Here is a 12,754-nt window from a genome sequence, read left to right on the forward strand (position 1 = left end):
GTAGCTTTCAGTGTGTAAAACTGTCACACGTGATTGTAAGGCTTGGAGCAGTGCTAAATGTGTTAGGATGAGGCAAAGCTATGAATATTAGTTATGAAACAAAAACAGAAAAGCAGAGATCTCTCCGCAGATGCTGTCAGACCTGCTAAGTTTTTCCAGCATTTTCTGTTTTTATTTCAGATTTCCAGCATCCACAGTATTTTGCTTTTATCATATTGTTAGTTATGAGTCGTGCTTGATATCAGTCATTGCTGCTGACTGACGGGGAGTGGTGAATAGCACGTCAGGCTGGTGATTCATTTGCCATGATTTGGCATTTGAAGTTGCATTGAATGACCATGATCACTTAAGTGAATCATTTAACTTCTTGCAGCACGGAGCTAGCAGCTATGAACTAACCATGGCAGCTATCTGTTTCCACTGCCTTTGTGGTGTTTGTCTGGCAGCTTTCTGGGACATGCAGGAAGAGGACCTCCCTCCTCCTGTAAACCTTCGGCAGCACGGCTTCTGGTGCTGCATCGAATGGTCTTGGAACATGTTCTCAGGCATCTTGTGCCATTTCTGATCCTCTTTCTGGTCATAAACTCTCCTTTAACCAATTCCAATACTATCATGGGCCAAAATGTACCTAGCAATTAAAAGGTTCAGGTTGCCTTTAAAAGGTGCTAGCCTTGCACGAACAGAGGCCTCCTTCTGAGGCGTGCAGCCATTCAGCAGGGTGCTTAGTGCTGGGCTGCACACCAGCATAATGTATAGCATCATGAAATCACAGACAACAGAATGTATTTTAATCGTATTGGAAAGTTCAGTAAATTATTCAAACGTTCAACCATTTACAGATTTATGAAGGCACCTTGGACATCACATGCTTTCTCGTGTTTGTCTCTGGTTTAAATAGTATCATGACAGGTTTAGGAACGAAAATACGTAAAGCAAAACTGAATGCTAAAATTGCAATTACTTCTACAGCTACAGTATATTTCCCCGGAGAGCTCACGTAGGCTACAATGAACGCTATCCAAACAACACAGAAGATAAGCATACTAAACGTTATACGTTGGGCCTCGTTGGAATTATCGGGCAGTTTCCAGGCTAAAAATGCAAGAACAAAGCAAACACAGAACAGGATTGCAATGTAACCCGACACACAATAAAAGGCTTTTGTGGACCCCACATGACATTCCAAAATAGTAATTTCCCTGTAATAGCTTGTGTTTTTCATTGGAAATGGTGGCGCTATACTTAGCCGTATAGTGCATATGAAAGCTTGAATAAATGTGAGGCCAAATACGCCAAAATGTTGCTGTGTAGGTCCAAACCATCTCATCAGGTTGTTGTTAGGAAGTGTTGCTTTAAAGGCCATCAGTACAAGAATAGGCTTTGTCAAAACACAAGAAATGCATAAGACAAAAGTAATGTCAAATGATACACGTTGCAGCATACAAGACCAAAATGAATGTTCGCCAATAAAAGTAAGAGAGCACAGGAAACAAAGAGATAATGCGAACAGAAGAGGGGAGCTCAGCTCGGAATTGTAGGCCTTCACAATAGGTGTATCTTTATACTGAAGAAAAACTCCAGCTATTGCTATAATTGCACAGATTCCAACCAACGCGAGTGTCACTAATACAATTCCCAAGGTCTGTTCAAAAGAGAAACTCAATTTCTTTTAAGGAGCATTTGTCTTTGTTTGGATTGGGCCAGTATTCCAGTGGACACTTAATGCAGTCTAAAGCATCTAGGATAAGTAGTAGCAATCGTAAGTAAGTGATTTGAGATATCTGAATGAAAGACTTGGAAAGATAATCATGACATTCAAGGTTGAAGCATACCTGTGGTATTATTGATTTCGCCGTCAGCACATTCAGTGAGGTCAACAGATCGGTTGCCCCTTTCTGGAGACTTTCCATGTCCCCGGGATGCAGCTCTCGGAGCAAATTGCACGTGGAACCTGAAGAAAATACAATAACAACGCTTATATGACGATACAATGTAATGTTGCATCAAACGCAAAGCACAATTAATACATTCTAATTTCAAGCTTTGTTATTTGGAAAGTGGTGTTGACGGAACATCATCCATCTTTTTGACAGTTTATCACGTATTGTTTAACAAAGGATTTAAAATGCAAGCGAAGAAAAATATGTAGCAAAGTTGAGGCATCTAAATCTGAAGTATGTATTGTGAAGTGAGCGGTGGGTTTGAACATAGTATTAAACCTGCTCAGGTTATTGTCACAAATCTTTTATATTTACCCTCACAGCTCCAACAAATTAAAGAAAAGACTTCCCAGAATTAATAATATATTACCATTTCTGATCAATGATGTACAACATAATTAACTATATATTCCCGAATGGCACTGGACAAATTAAAATTGTTATTAATTGCCAATGAAATAGTGGAGTGGAATTGCGGGCAAACTATTGGCATGAATAGTGAATTGGTTAAACTCTAAGACAACAGTGAAATTAGGGAACACTCCTACACATAATATGGCAGAAGTTTAGAACGTTCTTCCATAAAGGAAAATTGATGCTAGATCAACTGTTAACTTTTAAAACCTGACATTGATAGACATTTGTTTTCAAAAAATATTAATGGATATGGCGCAAAGATAAATTGAGCTCGGTCGCAGATCAGCCATGGTCTCATTGAATGGCAGCAACACGCATGACGGGATAAATGGCCTACTCCTTTCCCTATGTTCCATAAGTAATTTAAAAAGTGAGTTGGAGAGGTTCTTGGGCGTGAGAAACTTACAGGGCTATGGTCCAAAAAAACTGGGTGTGGGATGGAGAGCAACTGCCTTTTCAAAAAGTCAGTCCAGGCACAGCGGACCGAATGGCCTCCGACTGTGCTGTATATTTCTATGATTCGATTTTGGACACACCTTGTTCTTCCCGCTATTCCACACAATAGCTTCTTTCTTTAGAACGATTGGTTGCCCGGAAGGTGCAGAGGCATCGTAATAGCCAACATTCACAATCTCTGGGAAACCATTTTTATTGACTTGCCAGTTCATCAAGTCGTATATAGCCACTGGATCCCCGATGGACTCAAAGTAGACCGTTTCACCAGATGTGGTTGTAAAATTAACTGCCTACATGTAATGAAGTAGCTGCAAAACAGAACAACATGGGTAATTTAGTTGACAATGAGGCAGACATTTGCGTTTTTCCATATTTCAATATACAAATATGCATTTCCCTACCAGGCCTACCCTGGTAAGAATTTAGATTCATTGAATTAATTGTACTAAACTAAAATAAAGAGAAAGGATAAGCACTATCAGAGCCACCAGTCTTCACGTGAAAAGAAATTACAGTAATTCTATTGATTTTCCTTTGACAAGTGCTCCTCCATGTTGAACACCACTTGGAGGAAGCACTGAGGCTGGCAAGGCCGCAGAACGTACTCTGGGTGGGAGATTTGAATGTCCAGCACCAAAATTGGCTCAGAAGCGCCAGTACTGACCGAGATGGCTGAGTGCTAAATGACATAATGGCTGGACTAGATCTACAGCAGGTGGTGAGGGACCGACAAGAGGGAAAAGCACATTTGACCTCATCCTCACCAACCTGCCTGCCACAGATGCATCTGTCCATGACAGTATCAGCAGGAGTGACCACTGCACAGCTATTGTGGAGATGAAGTCCTGTCTTCAACGTGTTGTGTGGCACTACCACTGCACTAAGTGGGATGGATTTTAAACAGATCTAGCAACTTGACACTGGGCATCCATTAGGCACTGTGGGCCACCAGCAGCAGCAGAATTGTACTCGAACACAATCTGTAACCTCATGGCCCAGCATATACCCCACTCTACCATTACCATCAAGCCAGGGGATCAACCGTGGTTCAATGAAGAGTGCAGGAGGGCATGCAAGGAGCAGCACCAGGCACACCTAAAAATGAGGTGTAAACCTGGTGAAGCTATAACACAGGACTATTTGCATGCCAAACAGCATAAGCAGCAAGTGATGGACAGGGCTAAGTGATCCCACAAACCAACGGATCAGATCTAAGCTCTGCAGTCCTGTCATATCCAGTCATGAATGGTGGTGGACAATTAAACAGCTCACTAGAGGAGGAGGCTGTACATATATCCCCAGCTGCAATGATGGAGGAGCCCAGTACATCAGTGGAAAAGACAAGGCTGAAACATTTGCTACAATCTTTAGCCAGAAATGCTGAGTGGATGATTCATTTTCGCCTCCTCCTGCAGTTCCCAGCATCACAGATGCCAATTCGGCCCATTTGATTCACTCCACGTGATATCAAGAAACAGCTGAAGGCACTGGATACTGCAAAAGCTATGGGCCCTGACAATATTCCAGCAATAGCACTAAAGGCTTGTGCTCCAGAACATGCCACTCCCATAGCCAAGCTGTTCCAGTACAGCTACAACACTGACATCTACCCGGCTATGTGGAAAACTGCCCAGATATGTCAGGTACACAAAAAGCAGGACAAATCCAACCCAGCCAATTACAACCCCATTGGTCTACTCTCGATCATCAGTAAAGTAATGGAAGGAGTCATCAACAGTGCTATAAGTGGCACTTGCTTAGCAAAACTGGCTCACTGAGGCCCCGTTTGGGTTCCACCAGGGTTACTCAGCTCCTGACCTCATTACAGCTTTAGCTCAAACATAGACAAAAGAGCTGAACTCTCAAGGTGAGGGGAGAGTGACTGCCCTTGAGATCAAGACAGCATTTGACAGAGTGCGGCATCAGAAGCTCTGGCAAAACTAGAGTTAATGGGAATCAGAGGGAAAACGCTCCGCTGGTTGGAGTCACACCTAGCAGAAGGGTAGATGGTTGTAATCGTCGGAGGTTAGTCATCTCAGCTCCAGAACATCACAGCAGGAGTTCCACAGGGTAGTGTCCTCGGCCCAAACAACTTCAGCTACTTCATCAGTGACCTCCCTTCCATCTTAACGTCAGAAGTGGGAATGTTCGCTAATGATTGCACAATGTTCAGCACCATTCACAACTCCTCAGATACTGAAGCGGTCCATGTCCAAATGCAGCAGGGCCTGGACAATATCGAGGCTTGGGCTGACAAGCAGCAAATAACATTTGTGCCGCACAAGTGTCAGGCAATGACCATCTCCAACAAGAGAAAATCCAACCATCGCCTCTTGATGTTCAGTGGAATTGCCATTACTGAATCCCCCACTATCAACATCCTGGGGGTTACCAATGACCAGAAACTGAACTGGACTAGCGATATAAACACTCTGGCTACAAGAGCAGGTCAGAGTCTCGGAATTGTGTAATAAGTACCTCGCCTCCTGACTCCCCAAGCCTGTTCCACCATCTACAAGACACAAGTCAGGAGTGTGATGGAATACTCCCCACTTGCTTGGTTGAGTGCAGCTCCCATAGCGCTCCAGAAGCTTGACACTATCCAGGACAAAGCAGTGCACTTGATTGGCATCCCATCCACAAACATTCACTCCCTCCGTCACCGATGCACAGTGGCAGTAGTGTGCACCATCTACAAGATGCACTGCAGGAATTCACTAAGGCTCATTCAACAGCACCTTCTAAGCCCACGACCACTACCATCTAAAAGGACAAGAGCAGCAGGTAGATGGGAACACCACTACCTGAAATTTCCCCTCCAAGTCACTCGTCATCCTGACTTGGAAATATATCGCCGTTCCTTCACTGTCACTGGGTCAAAATCCTGAAACTCCTTACCCAGCAGCACTGTGGGTGTACCTACACCACATGGTTTGCAGCAGTTCAAGAAGGCAACTCACCACTACCTTCTCAAGGGCAACTAGGGATGGGCAATAAATGCTGGCCCAGCCAGTGAACCCACACCCGATGAATGAATTTAAAAAGGTAAATTATTGTCAAGGACAGCCAGTAGATTTGGCAAGCAAGATTATTACCTGCAAAAGCATTTTTCCCTTATATATATATTTTTCTGATGTATCTGTATTTTTTTCATAAAACGAGCCTACTCTCATATACCTGGGCTAACCTTATCAGCATATCCTTCTATTCCCTTCTCCCTTGTGTTGCTTATTTACTTCCCTCTGAAATACATAGTTTGGTTAAAAATGCTTCTGCTGAATTCTTGATTGCATTTTAGCAACAATTATTATCGTATCCCCTCTAATTTTTGACTGCTCCACAAGTTTAAAAAATGTTTTCTCTAGCACAAACTTTTTTTAATTATTCATTCATGGGATGTGGGCATCGCTGGCTAGGCTAGCATTTATTGCCCATCCCTAATTGCCCTTGAGAATGTGGTGGTGGGCTGCCTTCTTGAACCACTGCAGTCCACATGGTGTAGATGTACCCACAGTGCTGTTAGGAAGGGAGTTCCAGGATTTTGACCCAGCCACAGTGAAGGAACGGTGATGTATTTCCAAGTCAGGATGGTGAGCGGCTTGGAGGGTAACTTCTAATGCTGGGTTCCCATGCATTTCCCTTATCCTTCTAGATGGTAGTGGTCATAGGTTTGAAAGAGGTTTGGTGAGTTTCTGCAGTTCACCTGGTAGATGCTGCACACTGCTGCTACTGTTCATCAGTGGTAAAGGGAGTGAATGTTTGTGGATGGGGTGCCAATCAAGTGGGCTGTTTTGTCCTGGATGGTGTCAAGCTTCTAGAGTGTTGTTGCACTCATCCAGGTGAATGGAGAGTATTCCATCGCATTAATGATTTGTGCTTTGTAGATGGTGGACAGGCTTTGGGGAGTCAGGAGGTCAGTTACTCCCCACAGGATTCCTAGCCTCTGATCCGCTCTTGTAGCCACAGTATTTATATAGCTAAGCCAGTTCAGTTTCTGGTCAACCCCCAAGGTGTTGTTATTGGTGGATTTAGCGATGATAATACTACAGAATGTCAAGGTACGATGGTTAGATTTTCTCTTGTTGGAGATGGTCATTGCCTGGCACTTGTATGGTGCAAATGCTACTTACTATTTGTCAGCCCAAGCCTGGATATTGTCCAGGTCTTGCTGCATTTGGACATGGACTGCTTCAGTATCTGAGGAATCGCGATTGGTGCTGAACACTGAGCAATCATCAGCAAATATCCCCACCTCTGCCCTTATGATGAGGATGGTCATTAATGAAGAAGCTAAATATGTTTGGGCCTAGGACAGTTCCCTGAAGAACTCCTGCAGTGATGTCCTGTATCTGATCTGACTGACCTCCAACAATCATAACTGTCTTCCTATTTATTCATTTCGTAATCATAGGACCTCCACAAGCTCCCCCCTTCAATTTGATCTTTTCTACAGCAAAGAGCCCCCAACCCGGTCAGGCATCCAGATTGGTTCCTGACATTCGCCTTTCTAGCTTCGAGGACGATTCCATCGACTCTCCATCGCCTCTGCTACTTATTTTTCAATTTGACTGAAATGGTTCCATCGGTGCCTCGAAATCATAAGGCCACCAGTTCAAACTGTAAAACGGGTATTGTAGATAAAAGAGTCTCAGGCTTAGGAAAAATCCAGTATGGATGGAATGCAATGTCGTGGGCATTTCAGGTCATCCGATGCAAATATTAAGTCACTGCGATAATCACGAAGAGCAGAGACTCCCCCGCCTCAAACCAGACAGTAAAGCATATTTAGAGGGGTGGAATTGCTCCATAAACTCGAGAGATAATCTTTTCTTTACTCCTCTGGATATTGCTGAGTGCAATTTAACTGAATTGGCCTAGGTAACAATAGTCAAACTTCTTATTGAGAGCTCGTGATCAACCTAATAAAGGGATTTATCAAGTAAAGGGCTTTTTCTATAAATTCGTTCATTTTTTTTACATTTGCTTCTCTTACCTGGCACTGTTCATAAGTAGAAAGGTGCACACAAGTGCCATTTGTAAACAGCCCTTTTCCATCTTCACAGGCAAGCATATCGTGCACTGCATGGGCGAAGACATAGACTGTTTTATATACGTTATAGGAACTCCCATCCATGGTTATATCAGAATAGGCATTGTTTATTCGGTGTAGCGATTCATTACCTGTACACTGAGGATTTTCAGGAGCAGCATTTGACTCAAGTTCGTTTTCTGACAGTAGAGAGCAGTTGAAAGTTATTTCCCAAAATTCCTTCACCAAACTGTGTTCGGACAGTGTAGCTGGGCGAACCTGAAGAAGAAAGTCTCGCAATCCCAACACTTCTGCCATATGGATGGCAGGTCCTATTGTCCCAATTGGTACTTTCCTCTGGAGTAAGCCCTGTAACCCAAACCTCACTTCCTATCCACTGTATACCCGTCATGTTTTGACATACAATTTCTCTCAACAAAATCCGCATTTCTCTTTTGGCTGAAAAGACGACAACTACGTTTGTTGTTGACTTTTTGATAACTTGAACAATCTCTGTTACTTTCTCCTGCTGGTCGGTTCTCGAAAACGATTTTGAGAAAGCCAGGCAAATTCCTAGTTTTTCAATGTCTTCCATAAAAGCTTCCATTCCAAAATTACCCGTAGTCATTGTTGCTCCTAACGGCTCCGATCCACGTCCATCCAAACTTTTTAACAAGCTGAGCCAAAAGTTTGGACTGATAGTAATCACTTGGTATTGTTCTATAAAAAGCCGGGTGTTCCTGTCTATTACTGAGGCACGCACACGTGAAAAAGTAACTAATCTGTTGGTGTTAAAAAACACAAATAAGCCATACATAATAGAAATCAAAATCAAAGAAAATAAAGACGAAAGAATGTAATACAGCATGTAAAAAAGATAAGAAACTTTGCCGGTTTTACGAGCGTCTTATTGTACCCAATTACATTGAAGTTGCAATTAAAATAAATAACAATTAGCTTTCGTGTTTGGTTGCATTACCTCATAAAATCAATAAATACTGAAGTACAATAAAATATAAAATCATTTTACTCTTTAAGACATTCAACGCATGTAACATATCAACGATACACATGGCTTGTTGTTTCCTCGCACTAACACTGAATGAATATTATGCAACGAGACATATATGCTTGGTGCAGAATAATCCCATTACACGCCTACTTTACCAGTGGCATTCTAAACGGACCGATAGTCCTCGATATTGCGATGGATTGGGAGGATCCGCCGCCCCCAGTTATCGCCAAGACATTGGGAAGACCTTTACAATCACTGGCAGAAATCATTCCTTCCCTTCCATTAACAAGAGTCAGAGCTGCCTGCGTGGCGGTTGTCGATGAAGCACAGTCATCGAGAATGTTATAGCCAATTGTAATACTCGGAATTAAGGAACGGCTTCTATTTATCTCTTCTATGGCAAAGATCACCGTCTGCACAAGGCGATAAGATCCGAAATCAAAACTATAGAATACAAAGTTTATGTTGGCAAGCGTGTACAGGAGATCTTGATACCTGCCTAATGTTAGGTGTAATCTACGCAGTAACCTCATTACTTATGAGTTTAGTTGCAGCATTTTACAAAAAACAGATTGCTAACAATTAGATTATGTACTTAAGCAGCTTTAAGTAACGTGAATAGTGTAAAGTATACTTTAATGTACATGTGAATAGTAAAATCGTCAAAAAGGTCGTCCATATTTCTTTATTGAACATTTCATGTTAAAAACTGTATTCGATAGGTCTTCTACATAAGTAAAACGCAAAGACACTGGAAAAAAGTTCCACATGCTGTAAAGTCGAACACTCTTTCAGTCAGGGCATCTATTACGGTTACTAGCATTTCAATAAATTTCTGATTTAAAAATGACCGACTTCCCTTCTGTTTTCCACTTTTTCTGACTTACCTTTTCTTCTTCAAACCGAAAGTTATTTTAGTTCTCTCTTGCATGTTTGACTTCATTTATTAATCCGCTATATTTTAGTTTGGTGCCATGTGTTTCATTTTTCTATTTGAACACTGAATACATACATGGAAATAGGAGCTTAGTCATAAAAGTGTTTTCTTTTCATTCTTTTAATTAACCCTTTTCGTTGGTACTGCAAGTGATCTTGTAAACATTTCCTGCTTAGCTTAAGCCTCTGGTTGTGAACTACGATGTACCCTTAATTATCCGAAGAATTAAGTTTCTCATCAGGGTAGAACTTATTCTTATTAAGAAATAGAATTTAGTTGAGTTGACTTGTTTTTTTCTCTCAACATTTTAAATTCGTGCTCCTCAACATTTTAAATTCACCTCACTTTTTTTCTCTCTCTTACCTATCTAAGATGATAGTTTCTGTTAGTGAAATATCTCTCCTGTTTTTCCTTCAAGCAGTTTGCAAATTCTGCAACAAATTAGCTTCTTGATGTACGCGGAGGTGTCCGTGTCCACCATTCGTTTCTTAATCTGTTATAATGCGTGCTCGCTTTCAAATCTTGTCTAGTTCTGAAGAACCATGCTAGAAAAATAGACCTGTGCTTTTCCTCCAAAAATGCTGATTGTTCTGCATGTTTTTTTCTTTTATAGTGATAGAGTGGCAGAGAGATAGAGAGGCAGGTAGATAGGCATCTGAGTGCCTGGATAATTAGATACAGAAACATAAATATGCATTGTCATTGACCGACATAAATTCATGTAAGAAACAGCCTAAGTGAACTTCAGAATGCTCTGTGTTTATAACGAGTATAAAGAAAGATACGTCCAAATAGCTGATTGCACCGGAACCAAGCACTGAAATGGAAAAAAACACATTGAATCTAGGGAGCAAAATTATTAGCAAGAGGTTTTGTGCCGCACTGGGTAGCTGCTTTGCCCTGAATCAGCATCTCCGGGTTCAAGTCCTCCTCCAGGATATGATGGTCCAACGAAGGAGTGTTCATAACAAGTTGAGTATTAACTTGTCAATCCTTCCAACATACGCCAGTTGCAGGCGGTTAGAGCGGGAGGGATTCCTGGTCAGCCACATGATGGAATGAAATTGGAATCTGTACTATCACTACACATTGTTCCGGGCTGCAACATGTAAAAGTGCATATTGCCACAGCAGTGGCTGTGGACATCTTTAGGGGGGAGGGGGGCCGGCTGAATCGGTAGCAATAGCAAGGAGTTTGATTCTCCTTCTGGCTGGAGTGGGTTTGGACCTACATCCTTGCCCCACCTGTGGTGGATGGGGCTGTGGATTGGACCTGCGAACTTTTTTTCATTTTTTCCATGTCTTCCATTTTTATATTATATGAGGGGTTCACAAAACAAAAGTTGGATATCGAGTTTTGCTACGCTAAATTATAGGGCATCCAGAAGTCAATTAATGTTCTGTGCCCTCAATATCTTGGAAGAAATCTATTAGTGAGCACTTCTGCAGTTTACCATTCACAATGTACATGCGCGCATTTTTATATTTCACAATGAAAAAGATTTAAGAAATACTGCTAATACGGCGTGTAGCTGATAGCTTAGCCTACTCGTTGCATCGCATTTTATTCGCTTATTTCCAGAAAGTACAAACCCTCTTCAGGTAACCTTCCACTTTCAAGAGCAGCGCTCCAATATCTGCTGTCAATGTTATTTCTTCATGCGGTTACCAAGACATTGAATCTTGCCAGGTTGCTGGGAGAATCACATAGAAGCAGAATTTGATTCTCATCCTACACCCACACGCTGTGACATTGCACCAAGGAGACTAGTCAACATCTATCAATGGTCGTATAAGTGGCTCGTTATCCATTCCTATCTCAAAGATCCTCAGAGTTAGTTATAACGCTATGAACGACGTTCTTCTTAGAATCAGCAAACCCAACTCAAAACGACCTTTGGTCCTGGGACCCTGTCCTGTTATTTGCTTTTTTTAAAACTGTAGGTTTGAAAGCATTAAATATTCGGGTGCTGTGACAAGATCAAGAGAAATAAAACCAGGTAAATAAATAGTTTAAAATAAGATATAAAATCAGGAAATGCTGGGAAAACTCAGCAAGTCAGGATCTGTGGAGAGAGAAACACATTTTACGTCCCAGGTCGATGACCTAAAGGCATTTCTGATTTCGAGCATCGGCCGTATTCAACTTTTCTTTAAAATAAAATGCCTGATTCAGGACTTTGCAATCAAATAAAGTTAATAACATGCAACGTCCACCATCTACAAGGCACAAATCGGGTGTGTGATAGAACCCTCGCCAATTGCCTGGATGAGTGCAGCTCCAACAACACTCAAGAGCCTCGACACCATCGGTACAAAACAGCCAGCTTATTGGCTCTCCATCCATCACCTTAAACATTCAATCACTCCACAAAATGCGCTATGGCAGAGTTTGCACCATCTATAAGATGGATTGCAAGCCGCTTTCAATAGTACTTTCCAAACCCGTGATTGTACCATCTAGGAGATCAACATCCGAGAGGTTATCATTGACCTGAACCAGGCTGGACTAGTCATATAAATGTTGTGACTGCAAGAGCAGGTCAGAGCCTAGGAATCCTGAGGTGAGTATCTCACCTCCTGACTCCCTAAAAATTGCCTACCATCGACAAGACACAAGTCAGGAGTGTGATGGAATACTGCCCACATGCCTGGTAAAGTGTAGCTCCAATAACACTCAAGAAGCTTGACATCATCCAGGACAAAGCAGCCCACTTGATTGGCACCCCATCCACAAGCATTCACTCCCTCCACCTTCAAACTCAATCTTAAGGCAGATGGTTTTAATCATCACCATTAACAACAATATTGGTTTAAATATATAACAACAAGCAGTCACACACAAGAGAGGTGGACTAACCCATTGCATTTTTTTTGCCTTGGAGTTTGTTCAAAATGCCGAATCCTTTCAAGTCTGCGAATGAACATGAAACATTCCGCCAAGGATGACATCCCCGATTT

General features: G+C 42.0%; 1 pseudogene; it reads right to left on the reverse strand.

Annotated features, from left to right (window-relative positions):
* Positions 1-841: 841 nt before the first annotated feature.
* LOC121293783 overlaps positions 842-12,754 on the reverse strand; it is a 40,906-nt pseudogene continuing 28,993 nt past the window's right edge.

This window comes from Carcharodon carcharias, chromosome 2, assembly GCF_017639515.1.
Source record: "Carcharodon carcharias isolate sCarCar2 chromosome 2, sCarCar2.pri, whole genome shotgun sequence".
NCBI classification, from domain to species: Eukaryota; Metazoa; Chordata; class Chondrichthyes; order Lamniformes; family Lamnidae; genus Carcharodon; species Carcharodon carcharias.